The following is a 6,017-nucleotide window of genomic DNA, read 5'->3' on the forward strand; positions in this document are numbered from 1 at the left end:
TGAAGTAATGAGGTATTTAATTAACTCATTACCTTCAACACTGAGTTCAAAACTCTTTTCAAATGAGTGGAATTAACTTTCAGTCAATTTTGAGTTGACTACACTCAAATACACTCAGTTAGACAGGTGTACCTAATAAAGTGGCCAATTTCATTTGATAAAGTTGACTGTTCTCTGCATACATTAAGACAGCCTTTATGTCTTTAAATGAAATACTGAGTTTATCACAATCTGGCAACCTGGGATGCTGAAATACAATTGGCTAAACAACATGCAATAGGCGGAGTTACAGAGATCAAAGCAGAGATGGACATTTTGAAATGGAACGCACATTCTCAAAGCAGAAAAACGGACATTAGCATTGTTTTTCAGAGAAACAAACATGTTTACTTAGCATGTTAGCAAATATCCGCAAACATATTCTGGTGCTTTTATATGTTAGAAGAGTCAAAAATGTACATACTGCACCTTTAATTGCTTGCTTTCTAAATTAGTTCAGATTACGCAAAAGAAAGCATAGTGCAAAGTAACCTCGATTACAGTGGGCTGTGATTGGTTGAATAGTAAGCTCACATCTGGTTGGCTAACCAAAAATCTAAGTCTATTCACATGTTAAAGGCAATTTGCACCTTCATGTATTTTTATCAAGTGCACGTGAATTGTTTTCGTGAATATAAGCATACATATTTTTGTGCACGTGAATTTAGCTTGGCGGCTCGGTGGCTTAGTGGTTAGCACTGTAGCCTCACAACAAGAAAGTTGCTGGTTTGAGTCCCGGCGTGGGTCTCCTCCGGGTGCTCCGGTTTCCCCCACAGTCCAAACACATGCGCTATAGGGGAATTGATTAACTAAATTGACCGTAGAGTATGAGTGTGTGTGTTAGAATTAGTGTGTATGGGTGTTTCCCAGTACTGGGTTGCAGTTGGAAGAGCATACACTGCTTAAAACATATGCTGGAATAGTTGGCGGTTTAATCCGCTGTGGCGACCCCTGATTAAAAAGGGACTAAGCCGAAAAGAAAATGAATGAATGAGTTGGCGGTTCATTCCACTGTGGCGACCCTTGATGAATAAGGGACTAAGCTGAAGGAGAATGAATGAATGATTAAATTTAGTTTCATGCATGTGAATCTGGCTACGCATTATGTTTGTTGTGTGTTTGTGTGAAATGTTTTTGGCACTAATGTAGCTCCATAGCGGAGAACTTTTACCAGAACTCTCTAGGATGCAAAAGTAGGACAAGCGTTAGTCATTAGGTCTATGCAGTCAGGCGTTTTACGGCCTGGAGTTTAAAAAAACAAAAGAAAACAAAAAAAGAAGTCAAAAGTATTTTTTTGGATAAACTGTATTTAATGTACTGTATGGCTGTATATGTAATTAGAAGGTGTGTCCAGCCCCGCCCACAGCCCCGCCCACATGTCGTTATATTGAGCATTGTATTATAGATATCGGCTTTTACCAATACGGGCTTGTTAGTACAAAATGTGTGGTCGTACGTGTAAAATGGCTTTTCTCTTTTTTTATTATCTCTCTATTCTTTGTCTGTACTGGTTTCTCTGTCACACACACACACACACACACGAAGAAAAAACGAACAAAAAAAAAACAACATAATAGAAAGAAAACTTTTTTGCGAATTTATCGACGCAATTCAAGCGGGAGTCTATTAGAAATCGATATATATAAATGTAGAAATATATACAGTATATAAAGGGAGCGGATCGAGAGACGTCTGGAAGAGACAGAGAGACTCTTTTTTTCGATAACGTCGCGGGACCGAAGGGAAACACGGACTTTTGTAAATTGTATGCAACAAAGTGCGAACTTACCATTATTTTGAAACTGTGTATGTAAAAGTTATATTTTTACATGTAGGCTGTTGTTATTTTGTGTTTAGAAATGCGTTGTATTGGTTTCTTTTATTATTATTATTATTATTATTATTTCTCAAAACAAACAAACAAAACAAAAAAATAAGACCATTGTGTGTTGAAACGTGTCACATTTTAAGAAAATGTAGTGAACAAATGCAAAAAAAAAATCTGTTTATATTTGCGGGAGGATTTTACGTTTTCTAGCAGTGAGTGGTCCAGCTTTTCATTTATAATTCAGTATTTGTATGTAAATAGAAGTGGCGCGGAGTCAGCGCTAATGTGTGTCAACAATCAGACCTTCATTTGCCTTTTCACTTTTGTAAAATGAAAACAACAAATTGATTGATCTCTAAAACTGCGGCGGCTCTGATTGGACGGTCGCCGTCAGCCCTTACACTCCTCTAATGAATATTCATGCATTTGAATTGAATGTAAAATACATGCTCATTTACATTAGAGTTGCGTATATAATGCATATAGAGTGGCCTCACAGTAAGTACAAGTCCCGGCTGGACCAGTTGGTGTGTGGAGTTTGCATGTTCTCCCTGTGTTGGTGTGGGTTTCCCCCACAAGTCCAAACACATGCGCTATAGGGGAATTGATTGAGTCAGGGGTGTCCAAACTTGCTTCAACACACCTGCAAGGATGTTTCTAGAAAGCCTAGTAAGAGCTTGATTAGCTAGCCCAGGTGTTTCTGATTAGGGTTAAGTAAATTGGCCGTAGTGTGTGTGTGTGTGTGTGTGTGTGTGTGTGTGTGTGTGTGTGTGTGTATGGGTGTTTTTCAATACTGGGTTGCAGCTGGAAGGGCATCCGCTGTGTAAAACAAATACTGGAATAGTTGGCGGTTCATTCCGCTGTGGCGACCCCTGATAAATAAGCCACTAAGCCGAAGGAAAATGCAAATTTGTCAACATTGGGTCATAAAATAAATAAAAATGTCTTTAAAAGTGAAGTTAATAGCGGAAACCTGTTTGAAAACAGTCATTATTTCTGTTCTTTAACTAAACCGGGCCGAAGCACACTTGTCCACCTTTCCCTCTCACCCAATGACCCGCACTCACATCGCATTCGGGCCTGAGCACACTTATGTCATCGATGATGCGCTGTTCAATTTAAGAAGCGCTCTCGCTCAGCACAGTGGAGATTTCTTTATTTCGTTATAATGTTTTAAGTCGTTTGGGATGCAGAGACACGCAGTCAAATATTTCGCCGAACAGATCCGCCACTGTTGACGTTTATAAACAATCATAAAGTCCTCGTGATTCAGAGCACTCACACTTCTCAAACGATCCAGGAAACGCACATGGGCACGGTTTGGATAGCATAGTGTGAGTGCGCCCTTTCACGTAAAACCGGAACAAATATCTGGTTAAAAAAGTTCAACTTATTTGACATTTTCCATGTACATTTCAGTCTCATATAGTTTAACTGAAGGTTAATTTTTGATTTTACAGCTAGTCATATTTTATTATGTGAACTTAATAATAAATTGTAAGGTCGTGACGGTGGCTCAGTGGTTAGCACTGTGGCCTCACAGCAAGAAGGTCACTGATTCGAGCCTCAGGTGGGTCAGTTGGCACTTCTGTGTGGAGTTTGCATGTTTCCTCTGGGTGCTCCGATTTCCCCCACAGTCCAAGTACATGCGCTGTAGGGGAACTGATGAACTAAATTCGTGTATGAGTGTGTGTGTGTGTGTGTGTGTGTGTGTGTGTGTGTGTGTGTGTGTGTGTGTGTGTGTGTGTGAATGAGTGTGTACGGGTGTTTTCCAGCACTGGGTTACAGCTGGAAGGGTATCCACTGTGTAAAACATACGCTGGATTAGTTGGTGGTTCATTCTGCTGTGGCGACCTCTGATGAATAAAGGGACTAAGCCGGAAGAAAATGAATGAATGTAATTGGAAAAATTATTGTTTTTGATTTGTTAGTAAAATGACCAAATTCATGCCAAATCATTTTGAAAATATCATTATTATCATTATTATTATTATATAATTCAGAAGTTTTAAATTCAGTTCAAATGCATGAATCCTGAATATACAGTTGAAGTCAAAGTTATGCACCCTTCAGTTAAATTTGCATTATTTTTCCAATATTTCCCAAATGATGTTCAACAGATCAATACATTTTTTCACAGTATTTCCCATGATATTTTTTCTTCTGCAGAAAGTCTCACTTGTTTTATTTCTGCTAGAATAAAAGCAGTTTACAATATTTTTTAAACCATTTTAAGGTCAATAGCCTTCTTACAATATATAATGCGATAACCAACACTTGGGAAATATTTGTAAAGTAATTGCAATTACACATGAATAAGTGTCTTTAACTCTGTGTACTGCACTGTAAAAAATATCCATAAATTAGCAGTGTTCCATACTTTTTAATTAGTTTTTATTTGTTTATTTCTCTTTTTGAACTGCATTATGGGATCTTGATCTTTCTCCCAACAACTTTGAACCATGAAAAGTTTGGAAAAAGTGACTTTTATGAACATTTTTAATAGTTTAAAGCAGGGCTGCACGATATACCGTTTTAGCATCGATATCACAATGCAAGCATCCACAATAGTCACTTTAGATTTTCAGTATTAAATTGGAATTATATGATGTATGATTTTATATATATATTTATATATATATATATATATATATATATAGTATCAGGATTATATAACCACAGTTTAAAATACACCTAGATTTTAAATCCTAAGAGGATAGGTCTCAAACTCAATTCCTGGAGGGCCGCAGCTCTGCAGTTTTGCTCCAACCCTATTCGAAGACAACTAATTCAACTAATCAAAGTGTATCAGTGAAGTGTTGAACAGCTTGATTAGTTGGATCAGGTGTGTCTGATTAGGGCTGGACGAAACTGTGCAGAGCTGCGGCCCTCCAGGAATCAAGTTTGAGACCCATGCCTAAGAGAGTTAAAAACATTCAGACACAAGTAATGCTACCATTTGCAAATTTCATTAAAAACTAATTGAACTATTTGAACAGTGTTATTTTATACATTATAAAAAAATCCATAATTTTATGGATTATTTTATACGTTTATAAAAACGTAAAATAACAGGCGTTAAATGATAGAAATTTACTGTAAAAAGCAGACATTATTACATAACAGAAATGTACTTAAATTTAAGTTTCTTGTAAATTTCTGTAATTTAACCTGTGTTATTTTACAGTAAATTATTTTACTTTTTTTTCAGCACCCCAGCTGCTGGAAATAAACCATAAAAGTAGATTTTTTTTACAGTCATTTGTCCATTTCTGTTTCTGGAAATGATTCGACTACCCTGACAATGATTATGATTAATGATTAAAGCTTATATCACTTTTATATTTACTCTATTGTATTTATCTAATCTTGCAATGTGTTAATTACAGTACATGCATGATTCACACGCCTACAGAATCAACCTAAAGAGTCTAAAATTAATAAACTATTTCCAAATAGAGCAATTCAAGTCATCTGGTGACATTGTATATACTGTATAATTATATATATATATATATATATATATATATATGAGCAATATTAAAAGAGTAGCAGTGTGATATGGCTGTATATCGGCAATGGTGGAAGGCGTGCACTGGCTTGAGGATGCAGGCCGAGTGTCTTATTGTCCCACCAGTGCTGATATACAGCCATATCGCACTGCTACTTGTGTGATATTGCGTTTATACAACAGTTTAACAGCATAATTGTGTATATAACAAAGACAATCAAACACAGAGAGACTAAAAACTACTTTCTTCCGCCATTCACTCACATCTGCTCGTTCACCTCTGCTCATTCACCAACATCACTGTAGAGTGTTTGAATGATTCTCTAGCGTAATGTCTAAAGTGATGACAAAACAGCTGATTTTGCTCACATTTTAAGATTATGAGGCTGAACAGCATGATATGGCATCAGTCTACAGGGATTTCCCAGTATTTCTCTGTTGCTGTCGGGAGATCACAATATTGCTATGGTATAAATACAGCACTACAACATACAAAAGAAAGAGATCGGCTTAGAAATTCACTTACCTGTTTAATAATGATTTGATCAGCTGTAGTTTAAAATCACGCTGGTTTTCTCTTATGCTGTGTTCACACCAGACACGGATAAGTCGCGTTATTTGTGCATAAATAGATGTGTG

At 36.7% G+C, this 6,017-nt stretch overlaps 1 long non-coding RNA gene across 1 annotated transcript in view; it reads left to right on the forward strand.

The window, feature by feature from the left end:
* Window positions 1–4,725: 4,725 nt before the first annotated feature.
* The window catches only part of LOC147838684 (uncharacterized), a 3,137-nt gene continuing 1,845 nt past the window's right edge, over window positions 4,726–6,017 (forward strand). The window contains exons 1-2 of the long non-coding RNA XR_015519851.1: window positions 4,726–5,352; window positions 5,518–6,017. The exon at window positions 5,518–6,017 is cut by the window's right edge and continues 1,845 nt beyond it. This is a non-coding gene — a long non-coding RNA (uncharacterized LOC147838684). The remainder of the gene's footprint in view (window positions 5,353–5,517) is intronic.

This window comes from Danio rerio, chromosome 21 (genome assembly GCF_052040795.2).
Source record: "Danio rerio strain M-AB ecotype USA chromosome 21, GRCz13ab, whole genome shotgun sequence".
In the NCBI taxonomy this organism is placed as follows: domain Eukaryota; kingdom Metazoa; phylum Chordata; class Actinopteri; order Cypriniformes; family Danionidae; genus Danio; species Danio rerio.